Here is a 19,340-nt window from a genome sequence, read left to right as displayed (position 1 = left end):
TTGCCTGCCTTAAACTTGCTTACATTCACTGTATACTCAGTACTGACTAGTACATGTCTAGTGTTAAGAACAGAAAGGCCATGAGACTGTCCTGGATTTTGATATAAGGAAGTGAATGTAAATGAAGTAGCCCAAGGACCAGGAATGTCAATTTGCCAAAGTTCTCTAGGGGTAAACTCTGTACTGCATATAATATAGATGGATGAATAGAATGAAGGAAGTAATAATAAGTTAAATTTTTGGATAATATACATGGGGCATACTTTGATTTTCCAAGATGGCACTAAAACTTCCATTCAAAACAGGAAGAAGAAAAAAAGGCAACCTGCCCTGCCACCAAACTCTGGAAATAACCTTGCCCCATTCCTATCCCTTGAGGCAGTGCAGTATTCTGCTGTCTAATCAAGACTTGAAATCTTGTCAGTTCACAGGACTTCCCCACTCTACCCTGATGATGATTTAGCTTCCCTTGGGAAAATGCAAACATCTCCTCTATCTGTCCCTTGACAGAAGTACACTATACCAAATGAATGTCACAATACCAAAAGAAAACTGATCCAAAGTGACCTTTAAAAAAAGTAAGAGAAGTTGGATGTGGTGCCACACACCCCTGGCTTATAATCCCAACACTCAGGAGGCTGAGACAGGAGTGAGTTCAAGGCCAGCCTGAACTACATAATGAGACCCTGTCCCAAAAAAAAAAAAAAAAAAAAAAAAAAAAGTAAGAGGGCTGGATATGGTGGATACACACTTATAACCCCAGAACTCTGGAAGTCTGAGGCAGGAGGATCGCCAAGTTGGGGCCTAGCCTGTGCAACTTAGCAAGACCCTGTCTCAAAGGAAAAAAAAAAGGTCAAAGGCTGGGGTAGCTCAGTGGCAGAGCTCTTGCTCGCATGCAGAAGGCCCTGGTTTGATCATGAGTACCACATACACAAATCATGTCACCTGTGAGTGGAGGCAGTTAGCTTTATCCTCTTCCAGGTGGGTATGTCTTACTTCATTGTCTTGCCTAACCATCCTGGCTAGAACCTCTATTACAAAGGCATGAGTGGATACCCTGGTCTTGCCTTTATCTTAGTGGAGGGGCAGCACCCAGTTTTTCATGATTAAGTATATTAGCTGTGGGTCTTTTACAGATGGTCTTTATCAGGTTAAGGAAGTTTCCTTCCAGTTCGCATTTGTTAAGTGTGCTTGTCTTAGTTACTTTTCTTGTTAGTGAGACGAAATACCTGACACCCAACACCTACAAATTTAAGGAGGAAAGGTTTATTTCAGCTCATAGTTTGTAGAGGTTTCAGTCCACAGTCGCCTGGCTCCAAGGCAGGGCGGCATAGCAGAGGGGCATCACAGAAGAGAAACAGTTCTTGTCATGACAAGCAGAAGACAGCAGGAAGCAGGCTTGGCTTCCCTCTCTTCCTTTATATTCCATCCAGACCATAAGTCTATTGATTGGTGCCACCTATACCCAGGGTAAGGCTTCCATTATTCACAACCAGGACTATGATAAACCTATGTAGTTATTATACACCCTTAATCCTGTATCACACACCCTCAATCCAGCCATCTCTGAAAAGGCTCACCTATGAGCGCATGAGGCCTTCAGAGGACATCAAGATACAAGCCATAACAGGTAGAACCCAGGATATCACATAAACTAGGCAAGCACTCTACCACTGAACACAGCTACATCCTCAGGACACAGCTATACCACATCATTTTATATAAACAAGGTATTAAAGGTTTTAGTACTTCCACATTCGGGGCAACCAACAATGGCTATTTTTATCTTTTTTTTATTGTAACCAGCCTAGTGGATATGAAGTGGTATCTCATATGGTTTGATTTGCATTTCTGAATGAATAATTATGTACTGAAGCTCTTTAAATAAATATTGTTATCTTAAAACTATTGTGGGCATTTAACTGGCTACAACTTAAGTAGAAGACAGCTTTAAATCACACTATAACCTTGACAGAAACCACAAAAACACACAGTGCAAGACTATTCATTGCAGGTCTCTGTAATAACAAAAGATTAAATACTTATCAGAGAAAATTAACTGAATAGACTTCTAGAAAGATGGCAGAGTGGTGAACAGCAGAGAAAGAGGCTCTCCAAGGTTTGATGTCCAGAAGCTAGAATATAGCAACATGAGGAAGAGAAGGAGGAGGAAAGGACCCAGCAAGGATCTGAAGCAAGAATTGAAGCCCCCTGAGAGAGCCAAGAGAGAAACCTCAACACAGAAGGAGATGGCAAATGGCACTTTCTCCTTGGGCCCTGACTCACTGGGAGAGGTGGCACGAACCTGCAAACCCAGAGGCCTCCATGGAGAAATGCACAGTGGAACAGAGCAGTGAATGCAGCAGACTACAGAGGCTGGTGAGTTATTTGGGTTTAGACGTCACCCAGGAGAGGGCAATTGGTTGGTAGCCATCTTGTAGTGGACTGAGTTTGGAACTCAGAGCAGCTGTGGGCTGGCTCCATCTTGGTTTTGGTTTTTGTTTTTTGGTACTGGGGATCCAATTCAGGCACCTGCACTTGCGAGGTAGGCATGTTGTTGCTGAGCTACATCCCGGCTCAAGGGCTGACTCTATTTTGCAGATACCAGGGTCAAGGTGAGGCTGAACTGAGTTCACGTCAGCAGGATCTTGGTCAAGGAGTGGAGTTCAAGTTGGCAGGAGGCACATGGAGTGGCTCAGGCTGAACAAATCGGGTTCCAGCCTCATAGCCAAAAACCAGCCTGAACTTCAGTGAAACTAAAGGTGCAGGCTAGCTGGGGTAGCCACTACCCCACTGAAAATCTATGGCTGGCTTGCTGGAATTAATCAACACAGATCTGGGCTCTGTCTGCCCACTCTGGCCAGTGATAACAGAAACACAACCTGAAGTGGACACCTTTCTCTTTTCTTGATTTTTTGTCTTTATTTTGTTTTCTTTTTTCTTGACTGTGTTTTTATATGGATATAAACACTGTTTCTACTTTTTTTGTCTGTTCTCTCTTTCCCTCCTGTCTTCTTCACCAGTTTCATAAAGTTTGTGTAATTTTCCTTTAACCTTCACCCTTGTTTCTAATCTCTTCCTCTTCTTCTATTTCTCTATTTTTTTCTCCCTAATCCCTTTAAAATTTTCTCCCCTGAGGGTAAAATCACCACATTGAGGCCATATTTACTGTATACAATTTTCTGGTTTGTTTTAGATTTTGCTATATAACCACAAATCTACTTCATATGATTAAAGGTGGCAAATTAATAGTTACCACAGTCTATCATTTTCTAGGCTGTGTTTGATGCTATTGTTATTACTGATTGTACTACTTTAGCCAAGGTGGCATGGCTGTTCTAATCAGTTGTTTTCTAGGTATGCCAAGACTGAAACTGTCTAAGAGTCATAAAAAATATTATAAGCCAGTGCCAAAGAACCAGGGGCAGGGCCAAACAGGCAGCAACTTCTCCACCTCAATAAATTGAAGGGGCTGGGGATTTAGCTCAGTGGTTCCAGCACCTGCCTCACAAGTGCAAGGATCCAAGTTTGATCCCCAGTACCAAAAAAAGAAGAAAAAAAAAGAAAACAAATTGAAGAGGTAGGATCTTGCAAGACTCAAAACCCAAAAGCCAGCAACACCTGTAAGACATGTCTGAGAAGTAATCATTTCCTAAGGGTTGCAAATGCTAGCAATAAAGCTACTTACAATAAGCAACTTACAAGCATCAATCAAGGAACTAAAGAAAAAAAAGAAAATGAGAAGACACTCAAGCAAGATGCAACCCCAGATTTTCAGCTCACCAAAGGCAAACATAGGAGCAATGAGGTGGAACAATTCGAAAGCCACCCACCCGGACTCTCTGAAGTGGTAACAGTGGAAGTAACAAAGCAGATGAATGAGGCTCTGGAAAAAAATCAAGTCAGAAATAATTTCTCAGATAACTTCAGAGATGATGACCATAATGAAAGACATGGTTAGTGACTCCAGTGCTGATACAGATTAAAAAAAAAAAAGAAGAAATAGAGGAGTTAGGAAAATGACAGAAACCATGAACACCCAACACAGGAAAGAAATGGAACCCATGAAACAGATTGAAACAGATATGCAGGGAATTTAAAAATTCCACTGAAAATATACACAGCAGAACATGTGCAGACGATAGCACAAATGACATAAAAAACTTGTTCACAGAAGTAATGGCAGGAAATTTCACAAGCATGGAAAAAGAATTTGACATACAGATAAGTGAGGCTCATAGAACTCCAATTAGCCATGATCAAAGCAAACAAACAGGGCTGGGGTTTAGCTCAGTGGTTTTACCGCCTGCTGAGCAAGCACAAGGACCCGAGTTCGATCCCTGGTACCAAAAAACCCACCAACAACTACATCAAGGCATGTAATAGTCAAGGTTCCAGAAATTCAACACAAGAACAGAATATTAAAAGCTGTCAGAAAAAAGAAACAAATTACCTATAAAGGAAAGCCCATCAGAATCACAGCAGTCTTGGGCCAGGGATTTAGCTCAGTGGTTTCGTCGCCTGCTGCACAAGTGCAATGACCCGAGTTTAATCCCTGGTACCAAAAAAAAAAAAAAGAATCACAGCAGTCTTAACACAAACTGTCAAGTCAAGGAGAGTATGGAGTGAAGTATTTCAAGCCCTAAAAGAAAACAACCTCTGGGCCAGGGATTTAGCTCAGCGGTTCTGGCTCCTGCCTCACAAGTGCAAGTTCCCAAGTTCAATCCCCGGTACCAAAAAAACAAAAGAAAAGAAAACAACCTCTAACTCAGACTGATGTACTTTGGAAAACTATCTTTCAAAATTGACAGAGAAATAAGATACTTCCATGACAAAGAACACCTGAAGAAATTCATGACCACCAAACCAGCACTCCAAAATGTTCTGAAGGACATTCTAGAAAGAGATAACAAGGACTACAACTCCATGAACCCCAACAGAATGAATCCCCCAGGCTAGGCAAGTAACTGAACAGAGGAGATTAAAAAGGGAAATCAATAACAGGAAAATAACATGACAAGCATAAGTCAATACATATCTGTTATAACCATCAATGTAAATGGTCTCAATTCACCAATCAAAAACAGACTGGCAGAATGAACCAAAGAGCAAGATCCAACAATATGCCACATACAAGAAACACATTTAATTCAAAGAGAAATCCACAGACTGAAATCAAAGGATTAAAAACAATATTCCAATGGACAGGAACTCAGAAAAAAGCATGGGTAGCTATTCTATTGGCAGACAAAGTGAATTTCAAGCCAAAACTGATTAAGAGAGACAAAGAAGGTCACTACATCCTTGTAAAGAGAACAACTCAAGAGGAAGAGATAACAACCATGAGTATATATGCACCAAATACCAGCACACCAAACTATATAAAACAAATATTAATAGACATGAAAACTCAAATAAGCACTAATGCAATTGTAATGGAGAACCTCAATACCCCACTGTCACAAATACAGATTAACTAGAACAACAACAACAAAAAACCCATAAAGAAATACCAGAACTGAACTAAACTTTTGAACAAATGGACTTTGTAGATGTCTATAGAGTATTCCACTCCATAACATCAGAATACACATTCTTCTTCTCAGCTGCACATAAGACATTCACCAAAACAGACCACATATCAGCTCACAGAACATGCTTAATTAAGTAAATGCAAAGCAATTGAAATTATCCCATGCATATTATCAGCTCACAGTGCAATGAAATTAGAAATCAATGGCAAAAGAAATCACAAAAACTTTATAAATGCATGAAAATTAAATAACATCCTCCTGAACAGCCAATAGCTTGCAGATGAAATTAAAGAAGAAATCAGAGAGTTTCTACAACTAAATGATAATGCCAATACAACATACCAGAACTAATGGAATGGAATGAAAGCAGTCCTATGAGGGAAATTTATAGCAGCAAATTCCCACATCAGAAAAATAAATAACCTAATGTTGAACCTCAAGCTTCTAGAAAAAGAACAAGTCAAGACCAAAGCTTGCATGAGGAAATTATAAAGATCATAGCAGAAATTAATGCAATGGAGACTAAGAAAACAATACAAAGACTCAAAGAATCAAAGAGTTGGTCAACTTTGAAAGAGTAAATAAATTGACAAACCCATAACCAACCTTATCCAAAAAAAGGAAAAGACTAAAATCTATGCAATTAGGAATGAAAAGGGTGAAATCACAACAGATCCTGGAGAAATCCAGAAGATCATCAATACTTACTTCAAGAACTTATATTCTAATAAGATGGAAAACACAGAAGAAATGGACAGATTCCTAGATACATATGAGCTGAATAAAGGATATAAAAATTCTAAATATCAATCAATGAAATGGAAGATATAATATAAAACCTACCAACAAAGAAAAGCACAGGCTCTGATGGATTCACTGCTGAATTCTACAAGAAATTTAGAGAAGACCTAATGCCACTCCTTCTCAAACTCTTTAATGAAGCTGAAAGGGAAGCATTACTCTCAAATTCATTCCTGGAAACAAGCATTACCCTGATACCAAAACCAGAGAAGGATCTAACCAAAAAAGAGAACTACAGGCTAATCTCCCCAGTGAACATAGAGGCAAAAATCCTCTGTAAGATACCGGCAAACAAAATGCAGCAAATCATCAAGAAGATTATACACCATGACCAAGCAGGATTCATGCCAGGAATGCAGGGATGGTTCAACATATGCAAATCAATAAATGTAATACACCGTTATCAACAGAGCCAAAGACAAAAATCACATGATCATCTCAACAGATGCAGAAAAAGCATTTGACAAAGTCCAAACCATCCATAAGAACCCTATAAAAAGTGGAATAGATGGTCTTTATCTCAATCTGATAAAAGCCACATATGACAAACCAACAGCCAACATCATACTAAATGGACAAAAACAGAAAGCTTTCACTCTAAAATCAGGAACAAAACAAGGATGTCCACTGTCACCACTCTTATTCAATATAGTTCAGGAAACATTAGCCAGAGGAATTAGACAAGATAAAGAAATAAAAGGAATATGGATAAGAAAGGGAGAAGTTAAATTATCATCATTTGCAGATAACACAATACTCTACATAAAGACCCCAAAAACTCCACCAAAAGACTTCTAAATTTAATAACCAAATTCAGTAGCATAGCTGGGTATAAAGTCAACACTCAAAAATCAATAGCATTCATGTACACAAATAACAAACTCATTGAGAGAAATTAGGGAAACCACATCTTTCACAATAGCATCCAAAAAAATGAAATACCTAGGAGTCAATCTAAAAAAGGAAGTAAAAGACCTTTACAATGAAAATTACAGAACCCTAAAGGAGACCAAAGAGGATATCAGAAAACGGAAAGATATCCTTTGTTCTTGGGTAGGAAGAACCAATATAGTGAAAATGGCCATACTTCCAAAATTGTTATACAGATGTAATCCCAATCAAAATACCAATAGTGTATCTCAGAGAATTAGAGAAAACAATCCTAAAATTCATTTGAAACCAGAAGAGACACAGAATAGCAAAAGCAATTCTGGGCAACAAAGGCAAGGCAAGGAGCATCACAATTTCTGACTTGAAATTATACTACAAAGCTACTGTGATAAAAACAGCATGGTACAGGGATGAGGATTTAGCTCAGTGGTGCCATTGCCTGCCTCATAAGCACAAGGTCCCAAGTTCGATTCCCAGTACCAAAAAAACCCAAAAACCAAAAAAACAGCATGGTATATTCTTAGGTGAAATAAATTGGACACACATGGTTAAATTTCTCTGGTGTGAGCAATCAAAAGTGGAAATAAGGACCAAAATGTATAATAGATATTGGGAAATGAGAAGAAAATGCTCAAATGAGAAGGGGAACAAGGGAGGGAGGACGGGGAAAGAAAAGAAGGGATAAGAAAAAAAAGAATAGAAAGAGAAAGACAGAAACAAAGCTTTTGTAAATAAGGCAGGGAAGATGGGTTGAAGGAAGGGGAGGGGAATGGGAAAAAAAGAAAAACCAAGATATATCATGTATAGGTACAAATTCCCTATCATTATGTTTTCGTTTTCTTTCGGTACCGGGGATTGAGCTCAGGACCCTGTGCTTGCAAGGCAGGTGGCAGAACCACTAAGCTAAATCACCGGCCCTCCCTACCATTATGTATATTTAAAATGTACCAATTTTAACAAAATAAGGAAAAAAATTAAAAAGATCTACCACATCCTTAGAATTTCCTAAATAATATTCTCTGAGGGCCAGGGATTTAGCTCAGCGGTTCCGCCACCTGCTCGAAAGCTCAAGGACCCAAGTTCGATCCCCAGTACTCCCCCCCCAAAAATAATAATAACATTCTCTGATAACTAAAGTTTAGGGTTTTTTTCCTTGTTTTAATCCAGGTTAATTTTATTTCTTTATATCATCTCTTTTACCCATTTTCTACCTAGATGGTTTTATTCTCGATTGATTTGTAGATTTTTTTATATAATATGGATACTTTATATACTACGGATATTATCTTTGACTGTATAAATGTTGTAGATATTAAAAAATCAAAAGAATTAACTGAATAAACTCTAGTAATTCATATAATAAAATACCTTGCATGTGAAAAGTGAATGAGGAAACTCTCCATGTATAGTACTACTGCCAAGTGATGGCCTCCAAAATATATTAAATGAAAATAAGCAAAGTGGAGAAAACTTTACTTGGTGTACCACTGTTAATCTAAGTGAAGTGAGATAAGTACAATAAAATTTAAATGGAAATAATAGTAATCACTAAAAATGAAACAAATTAATTTAATATGTATCCAATTTGTGGCATTATAAAAACAAAAATCTGTTCCATGAGCTGGGCATAGTGGACATTTTTATCATTTTATTGGATCTGTTCTCTGCTTCTTTCTGGGAACAGAACAGACTACTTGTAATTTAAGCACAAGAATTTTCACAAAAATCATCATAAAAACCCATTCTAATTAATGAATCTTAATTAGACCAACTAAATCTCTAATGAAAGTGAATGCTTCCCTTATATCAATATCTTGGTTTTTTTAACTGTATGTAACATACCAGGTTATCAGAAAAATAACCTTGCTTTGATGAGCCCAGTGGTTTTCACTGGGGGAGTATTTAAATATACTGGAAAATGTAAATGTGAATCATGACCTTCATATAATTTGTTTCTCAAAGTCTACACGAATAAAGTCTCTTCATTTAGAAAACTGACAGGATGAATGTCCAAAGGAAAAAGTACTGCCTACAGTGGGAATGTTGAATACCTCGCAACATGTCAGTGGTCCCTCCACTTACTGTGATAGCAAAGATCAACGTTATCAGGTGTCAGGAAACCTATCTGTCCCTCTTGTTTATGCCTTTGCTGCCTGATTTCCAACTTCTTAGAAAAGGATCATAATGGAATAGAAGGAGCTCAGGCTTTGAAGTAAAAATTGTGAATTGGGATTCTCTGCTTCTTAGAATTTTGGCAAATTAACAAACCTGCCTAAGCTTGTTTCTTTATATGTAAAATGAAGATATAACACTGCTCCCTATGATTACCAATGCTGTACATTAAGTAGCCAGGGCAAGTGCTCACTAGATGATTATCATCCTTCTCTCTTGAGACTTGGTGAAAGAAGAGAGTACCAGGCCTTTATTGCCACCACTCCTGAAAGGGTGCAGGCCTACTAGAGTTGGGAAAGGACAGAATGGACTATGAATAAATACTAAACTATTTGCCTTTAAGATCCATTCCTACTTGCAAAGTAACCTGTGAAACCCCATGGAGAAATGGGATGCGTGAAGAAAGAGCAGACAGGGATGTGCAAAAACCACGCGATTCTGTAAGTGGGCTAGAGATAACTGCTTCAAAGCAGTTAAGAACTTACTTTAGAGCTGGAGATGCAACTCAGAAATAGGGCACCTGCCTAGCATGTGTGAGCCCCTAGGTCTCAATCCCCAGCACTACAAAAACCATAAAACAAACAACAAAAGAATTTGTTTTAGAGTTAGTAGTGGGTATGCGTTCCTTCTTCACTGCTAGGCAGTGAGGGGGGAAAACGTCAATTACACTTAAGAATGAAATAATAGTTCGCTGAGTGCCATTTATGTTCCCAGCACATTCTCTTGTGAGGTGGGCACTGTGTTTGTCCATTTGTGGAGGAGGAAGCTGTGGGAGGTTACACAGCAAGACATGGCAGGGAAGAACACAAGCCCTAGTACCTGACTCCAAGCTTGAAGTCATATGGACATGAGGCTTATGACCTTGGAGGTCCTGAAAAACTCTGGCACACCTCCAGGGAAGGTGTCCTTGTGATTGGTATAAACATGAGATAGCATCCTTGGAGTCTATTCTGACAAATGCATTTTGGTTATGCAGGATGTTGGGTGGCACAGTGCATTTGGTGTTCTATCTTTGCAACTCTTATCTAAAATTTATTTTCTTAAATGTGGTAGACAGTGAGGGAGGGCCGGGGATTTAGCTCAGTGGTACCATGCCTGCCTCACAAGTGCAAGGTCGTGAGTTTGATTCTCAGCACCAAAAAAAAAAAAGTTAAGACAGTGGGGTAAAGTGGGGTTTTAAAAGGTGCTGCCTAGGGCCGGGGATTTAGCTCAGTGGTTCCGCTGCCTGCCTTGCAAGCTCAAGGTCCTGAGTTCAATCCCCAATACCAAAAACAAACAAACAAACAAACAAAAAGGTGCTGCCTACATGCAATGGGGTGCCCTGGACTGGATCCTGAAACAGCAAAATGACATCTGCAGGAAAACTGGAGAAATCTAACATGTGGAGTTTGGTTAATTGTATCTATCTCTTAATTTTTACAAATGTTTCATGGTCATGGTTAGATGTTAAAACATTAGGAGAAACTAAGTACAAGTATATGGTAACTCTCTATATCATTTTACAAGTTTTTCTGGTATAGTCTATTAAGATTACATAATTAGAATTACTCTAAAATAAAAATATTTTATAAAAAAGAATGAGGTAAAAATCAAGTATTTATATATTTGTTATAATTTCGTTTGTAATGAAATGAATAAGACAAACTTCGGTTCTTAAGTATCTTTTTAATAAAAATGGGGAGTACTCATAAAGCACTTACGCCAAAAATGAAGGTCTCCAGGAAAAGCATCTGTGGAACAACTTGGAAGCTAAATTATCTGCTTGGATAATGGAATGCCATTTTTACTTGAACGACTGGCAGATAAACTGCAGTTATTCATGCTTGGGTATTATCTGACCAAGGTCTTTTCATTTCTCAAAAATGAACGAAGTAAGCCTGTCACTTCAAGGAGAACTGAAAGTATCTGTTGCCAATGATAAATTTTGAGCTCTAGAATTTTGGAAAACTTGCATTTATCACTGTGATCTGGACAGCCTCCCAGTATTTAAAGACTTTTCTGATGAGATTGTCAGTTATATTAATGAATGTGACTTATTGATACCATTACATGAAATTAGTCAACATTAGAAGATCTGCATAATCTAGGAAATAAGTATTTTCCAAATGACTAATGCACAGTATTACAAATCCTGGATGTTGGTAAAAAGTTCAAAGTGCAAGTGTGACCAAAGGCTTTTAATATAACAGTATAAGAGGTTCATTAGTACTGTTTACATTCCACATTACAACTTAAGTTTAAGCAACTACCACTGTTCACATGTTCATTGTTCACATTCTGTTTCACAGAAGGATATCCAAAGTTATCAAAACAGCTACTAAAATACCCTTTCCTTTTCCAACTGTATTATCTATATGAGGTTGAGTATTCTTTATGTGATTCAGCCAAGCAACCTGTCAAAACAGACCGAATGGTGACACAGATTTGAGAATACAGCTATCATCCATTAAGCCAGACATTAATGGGATGGACACAATCACAATGCTACTTTTCTCAGTAATTTTCTTGGGGGTGGAAGGGCAGTGCTAGGGATTGAATGCAAGGCCTTATATACGTTAGGCAAGTGATCTACCACTGAGCCACATCCCCATCCCTCTTGCTAACTTTTAACAATTTGTTAGTTATATTATGTTAACATATGATGGGTTTGTTATTTAAATATAAATTGCTCAGGATACAAAATCAGCATTAAATAACCAAAAGCTTTTCTTTTTTCTTTTTTTTGGCACTGAGAACAAACTCGGGTCCTTCCGCTTACAAGGCAGGCAGCGGAACCACTGAGCTAAATCCCCAGCCTCCAAAAGCTTTTCTATGCACTAAGAATGAACTAGCTAAGATCAAAATCAGGAAAAAATTCCATTCACGATAGCTTCAAAAAATTTAAATATATAGGGGCAGGGATTTAGCTCAGTGGTTCCAGCACCTGCCAAGCAAGCACAAGGTCCCAAGTTCGATCCCCGGTACCAAAAAAATAAATAGGGATCAACCTAACCAAGGAGATGAAAGACTTCTACAATGAAAATTAAAGAACACTGAAGAAAACACTAGAAGATGGAAAGAGCTCCCATGTTCATGGATTCCCAGAAGCAATACTGTTAAGATGGTCCTATTACCAAGTGAGCTACAGATTCAATGCAATCCCTATCAAAATTCCCATGACATTTTTACTAAAAAAAAAAAAGTCTGAAATTTGTATGACAGAACAGCCAAAGCAATCCTAAGTGAAAAAAGCAAGGCTGGAGGCATCACAGTAACAGATTTCAAGTTATACAAAGTCAGAGTAACAGAAGTAGCATGGTACTGGCATAAAAATAGACACATAGACCAAAGGAATAGAATAGAGGACACAGAAATAAACTCAAAAACTACAGCCACCTGATTCCAGACAAAGGAGCTAAAAAACACCCTGGAGAAAAGAAAGCCTCTAACAAATGATGCTGGAAAAACTGGATATCCATATGTAGAAGACTGAAACAAGATCCCTATATTTTACCCTGTAAAAAAATCAACCTAAAATGAATCAAAGACCTGGAACTTTGAAATTTCGAGAAGAAAACATAGGGGAAACACCTGAAGCCATAGGTACAGGGGAAGACTTCCTAAGCAGGAGTCCAACAGCACAGGAAATAATAGCAAAAATTAACAAATGGGACATCAAATTACAAAGTTTCTGCACAGCAAGGGAAATAACTAATTGAAAGACAGCCCAGTAATGGTGGGGAACCTATGGGACACATGCCGCAGCAGGCTGTTTATTATCATTGAAAGTTCTAAAAGGTTCGCCATCACTGGTACAGAATGAGAGAAAATCTGCCAGTTACTCTTCCAATAGAGGGTTCATATCTGGAATTATAAAAACTACAAAAACATTAAAATATCAGATAGTCCAATCAATAAGTGAGCAAATGAATTGGAGTGATACTTTCAAAATAAGTACAAATGGCCAACAAGTACTTGAAAGATGTTCAATATCTATAGCCATTAGCAAAATGCAAATCAAAACTACACTGGCGCGAGGATTTAGCTCAGTGGTTCCGGCACCGGCCTTGCAAGCGCAAGGTCCCATGTTCAAGCCCCTGCACGAAAAAAAGACAAAAAAAATAAGTGAACCGAAAACTACACTGAGGTTCCACTTCCTGTCAGTTGGAATGGCCACCCTCGAGAATACAAAAATACAATAAAATGCTGGTGAGGATATGAGGGAAAAAGGAACCCTCATATCCTGCTGGTTGGAATGTAAATTAGTACAGCCACCATGGAAATAAATATGGAGGTTCCTTAAGAAACTAAAAATAGAACTATCATATGACCCAGCTATACCATTCCTGGTTTATATTAAAAGGAAATAAGGTTAGAATATAACAGGAATATCTGCATAGCCACGTTTACTGCAGAAGAATTCATAATAGCAACATATGGAACCAGCCTATGTGCCCATCAAGAGATGAATGAATAAAGAAAATGCAGCGAATATACTCAAAATCGTGTTTTATTCAGCTGTAAAGAAGAACACAATTATGTCATTTGCAGGAAATGGATGGAAGAGATTATGATGTTAATTGAAATAAGCCGGACTTAGAAAGACAAGTATTGCATGTTTCTTCTAATATGTAGAATCTAAAAAAGATGACATGAAAGTAGAAGGGAGATTATTACTAGACAAGAAGGGAATAATGTAGAGGGGAAAGAAGGATATGAAGGATGGTAATAGAGGGATGAATATGATAAAAATATATACATGTATGAAAATACCAGACTGAAACCCAATATTTTGTAAAATGAAGACACTAATGAAACATTTAAAGAAATGACTCACCAAATATTTTAAATTTCCTCAATTTTAATTTCTTATAGTATAAATAACAAGTTACATCCCATTCAATAATTTTGAAGAGTACAAAGAGGTCCTGAAAACAAAAAGCTCCACAGCTGTCCATTTAGGGTAATGTACACATAAATTTCTTTTCTCCAATAGGAAAAAAAAAGTCAGATTCTTATTAACAGGAAATAATTCACACCAATGGTTCCTAAATAGGTAAGCCCTGTGGAGGCAAATATGCTATGAAGTGGACTGAATGCTGAATTTTAGTCTGTGCAGTGATTTTTTTCCCTCAAAAGACTGTTAAAGAGCAAGAAGGAAAAAAAGACACAACAACAAAACCATCAAAAACTCACACCTTGGATTTGTCAAATTGTCCAATTAGTCTGCCCTAAAACTCTTCTGTAGTTATAACCTCTAAGATGTCTCTGCCTCCACCTAGTACCAAGTGCTAGTGTTTACCTTCCATCAGATTCTCCTATCTTTTATGCCAGGGTTAACAGCTTAAGCAAATTTGAAGACATATATAGGACCATTAAAATAATGAGTTTTAAATTCAGAACAAAAGGGTAACAACCTCTGGCCCAAGGGAGTGCTTGGCTATCTGACCAAAGTTGATTTCCCTGAGTGCCAGCATCCCAAATACAGTTCTCAATGTTGTGTGTATGGTCCCTCACATTAGCCTTGGTAAAGGCTACTCTTTTTGTTTGTTTTGTTTTTTGGGGGGTACCAGGGATCAAACTCGGAACCTTGTGCTTGCAAGACAGGCGTCAGAACCACTGAGCTAAATCCCCAGCCCTCAGGGATACTCTTGAAAGGAGTTGAGAGACCAGTTTCCTACTGGCTGAATCACCTACCAGTGATGGCGAACCTTTTAGAGGTTTCAATGATAATAAACAGTCCACTGGGGCATACATGCCATAGGTTTGCCAACACTGTACTTTGTTTTGTTTTGTTTTTGTACTGGGGATTGAACTTGGGGCCTTGCACTTGCGAGGCAGGTGGTGGAACCACTGAGCTAAATCCTTGGCCCCCACCACCGTACTTTCTATTGCAATTCTGTTCCCCGAGGGCCAGGGGTGGGGTTGCATACCTGTAGTCCCAGTTTCCGGGGAGGCCAATGGGAAGGATCACTTGAGCCTGGGTTTGGATACAAACCAGAGCAACACCAAGAAAAGTGCTATAAAAAGTAAACAAACAAACACCCCCCCCCCCAATTCTGATCTTCCAATAAAGCTTGGAACCATTTTGTGGCTAACCCACACATACCTCTTATCACATCAAATAAAAGATGAATTATGGAAGGTTTTTCCATAAAAAACAAAAAAGCCTTTATAATACAGCTTTTATTTCAGACTTGTAGACTGGGAGAAGGTGGGAAAGAACCAGAGATATCTCAGAAGAAAGTATCACATCTAATTAAGTACCAAGTCCTGAACAAGTGTTGAATCAAAAGGCTGGGTAAGGAATAAAGTTCACTGGACACAAAGTCACATACAGAATTATATTTATTCACCTATTAACTCTTATCTGTAGCAGGAAAAAATTATGTTGTATATAATCAGGGACCACGGAACCATTATACCAAGGTGTCACCAGGGCCGAGGATTTAGCTCAGTGGTTCTGCCACCTGCCTCGAAAGCGGAAGGTCCCGAGTTTAATCCCCAGTACAAAAAAAAAATGTTTAAGTACATTTTGGGCCAGGGATTTAGCTCAGTGGTTCCACCGCCTGCCTCACAAGCGCAAGGTCCTGAGTTCAATCCCCAGTACCAAAAAAAAAAAAAGCTCCAAGGTGTCACCAAGGCTTCAAGGCTACTGGGTTATCCTGCCCATTAAGATTTAAATAAAATTGATTCAATTTACCATTCCACATGTAGGGAAAACACATACCTCATTCACTCTTTTGGAGACTTGTAGTCTATTTTCTTTTGGTTTTGCTGAGGACTGATGGACTAGAGTACTAAATTTTACCTCATTACACAATAAGTATTGTATTTTATCATATTATATATTCAGTACAGTAAAATTTTTGTTTTAGTCCTGTGTGTAACTTTGTATGTGTCCATACTAGAGTCACAATGAAAATACATATCTTACTATAGGGTAATATAAAAACTTTTCACAAAAACACTCACCTGCTACACATGTGCACAGAAACATGTACAAGAATGCTTACAGCAGAATCATCCCAATGTCCAGAAACCAGGATATAGGAAAACAAAAATTATGGCATATCCATACAACCGGATATAAGAAAAGCAGTAAATACTAAAACTATTCCATCAACGTGGATCTCAAAATAGTATTAAATTTAAAAAGTCATAAAAAAAGACACATTCAGTAAGTCAGCATTTATTGCATGTTTAAAATCAAGCAACCCTAAATAATGACTGCTTAAGAATGTTCATATAACTGGTTAAAAAAACTATAAAGAAAAGTAAGAGAAAAATAAAAAGCAAAAATTAAGACACTGATTACTTACCTTTAGGGGTGAAAAAAGGATCTAATAGAGAAGGCTACACAGACAAAGCTGGGAAGTGAGTGTGCTGGTATTTGTTTTACTTTTTCACTTATCTGTTCATTACCTAGGTATTATTTGTATGCAGGAAATGTAAAAAAAAAAAAAAAAAAGGAAAACAATGCTCTACCACTAAAATTAGTTTAACAGCAACAGCAGTACTTGTGCAGGTCACTACTACCCTCCCTTGAGCCCAGATTTTGGTCTTTAATACTACTGCCCACTGAAAGGAATGGGACTCCATGGGTAGGAGATGACCCCAGGTGTTGGAGCAAGAAAATAATCAAGAATGGGCTGGGCACTCTGGAGGCTGAGGCAGGAGGATCACCGTGAGTTCAAGGCCAGCCTGAACTACATAGTGAGACCCTGTCTCCAAAAAAAAAAAAAAGGGTGTGGGCTGGGGATGCTGCTTAGTGGTACAGTGCTTACGGAGCATGTGAAAGAGGCCTCAGTTTGATTCACAGCACCACAAAAATGAAACAGAACAAAAACACACACACCAACATACAATGCAACAACATACACGATCACTCCACTACTTTCAATATTGCTACAAAGTAAGAATACTTTTTTGTGTGTGTGTGGTTCCAGGTATCAAACTCAGGACCCTGCGCTTGACAGGCAGGTGTGGTGCCACTGAGCTAAATCTCCAGCAAGAATACTTTTAAAAGGACTGGGGATTTAGCTCAGTGGCACTACCCTTGCCTGGCAAGCGCAAGGTCCTGAGTTCGATCCCTGGTACCAGATAAATAAATAAATAAATAATTTAAAAAATATAAATTTAATTAAAAAAAATACTTTTAAGACTACCAGAATCAGTGCCAAAAGGACAAAAAGGTTAAGCCAAGGACAATACCCATAGCTGGACTGCAACAATAACAATCTGAGTATCAAAAAGAAAATAACCATGGTCAACTCAAACTAATTTTTAAAAAATAATTGGGTACCACAAACAGGGTATCAAAAGGATCAAAATGGATTTCTATATATGGAAAGGAATAGTGGTTCTCTTCCTCCATCTTAATAAAAGAGAATTTTCCCCCAAAAGAGAGAATGAAGGACAAAAACAAACATACTGTATAGCAATAACATATTACTGATTAAAATCCTCCTTCCCAGTTTATTAACTGCTAAAAATCAAGATATTTAGAAATCTGCCACCAGTTTACCCCAAGCCAGACAGTAATACATTATACTAACTGTATTTATATTTTAATTAGATGTTTGAAGTATTTCAAAGAATGTCACATTAAATATCAATTCATGTTTAATATTTAGCATTAATTTCTGATAAATTAGCCATTAAATAAACCATAAAAATATTAATAAAGTAGGTTATTAAAAAGATGCATGGCTGGGGATTTAGCTCAGTGGTTCCGGTGCCTACCTCAAAAGCACAAGGCCCTGACTTTGATCCCTGGTACCAAAAAAAAGATGCATGTAGGCCAGGGATGTAGCTCTACGGTACAGCGCCTGCCTGGCAGATGTGAGGCTCTGAGTTTAATTTCCAGTACCAAAAACAGCAAAAAAGATGCATGTAAGATTCCCTCCCTTCCTCCTTTCTTTTTGATGACACTGGGGATTGAACCCAGAGCCTTTACGCTAAGCTATGTCACCATCCCTTTCTATTTTTTATTGTTGATATAGGATCTTACTAGTTGCTAAATTTGCAATCCTCCTGCCTCACCCTCCCAGAGAGGTGGGATTACAGCTTTGGTTGTACACACCTATAATCCCAGGACTCTGGAAGGCTGAGACTGGAAAATCATAAATTCAGGCCCACCTTAGGCAACTTGGTGAGACCTTGTGTCAAAACATAAATTTTTTTTAAAGGGCTAGGGATGTAGCTCAGTGTGAAGGCCCTGGGTTCAATTCCCAGCATCACAACCACCAGAAAAAAAAAAAGCTGTAAAACAGCACTTGATGGTCCATATGCTATTATATCTGACTTCAACTTCTTGAATGTTAAGATACAGCTTTTGCTATTCTTTCAGACACACTCCAATTTTCTTTCTATAAATCCATTAATTCAACAAATATTTATTTTTTAAACAAATATTTAGAGTGCCTATCTTTAACATAAACTGTTCTAAGTGCTGCTGATATACAGGTAGGCATACAAAGCTGATGGGATTCCCCCTGCACTGGGACTCACAACCTCACTGTATAAAATAGCTCTGCACACATCTGCAATACCTAACCACTGCCCTGCAATGCAAACTTTCAGATGTGAAATGCTGGGGTTAAGCCACAAGTTCAGGCTTCTATAATACTTCCCAGACTCTAATATCAGAAAGATACTGCTTTCAAGGTCACAGAATTTGCTGCTTTGTGACAAGAGATACAGCAAGAACTCTCATTTAAAAACACAATGTTAGGCTAAATGTTGTAAAAGCTTAGGAAGGGATAACCTTTTCAGAAGTTCAGAGTGGAAAAAAACTTTTTACAATACACAATGGAACTGTCAAAGCACCTGTATCCTCCATAAATATACTGTAGAAAATAATTCTGAACACACAAACTTGTTCTCTACTTGTCTGGCTTCTTTTTGGAATTTCTCATTGTCTATTTCCTTTTTGGTTCCCCTGGTTTCCATGTATTTGTT

General features: G+C 38.1%; 1 protein-coding gene across 2 annotated transcripts in view; it reads right to left on the bottom strand.

Moving 5' to 3' along the window:
- The window catches only part of Cfdp1 (chromatin remodeling protein CFDP1), a 132,127-nt gene that overhangs the window by 54,348 nt on the left and 58,439 nt on the right, over positions 1–19,340 (bottom strand). The gene's annotated exons all lie outside the window — the stretch shown is intronic.

This window comes from Heterocephalus glaber, unplaced genomic scaffold, assembly GCF_053883595.1.
Source record: "Heterocephalus glaber isolate CG9 unplaced genomic scaffold, H.glaber_assembly_v1.0 deba00000071, whole genome shotgun sequence".
NCBI classification, from domain to species: domain Eukaryota; kingdom Metazoa; phylum Chordata; class Mammalia; order Rodentia; family Bathyergidae; genus Heterocephalus; species Heterocephalus glaber.
Note: the sequence above shows the minus strand (reverse complement) of the source record. Positions and strands in the feature narration are given on the sequence as shown.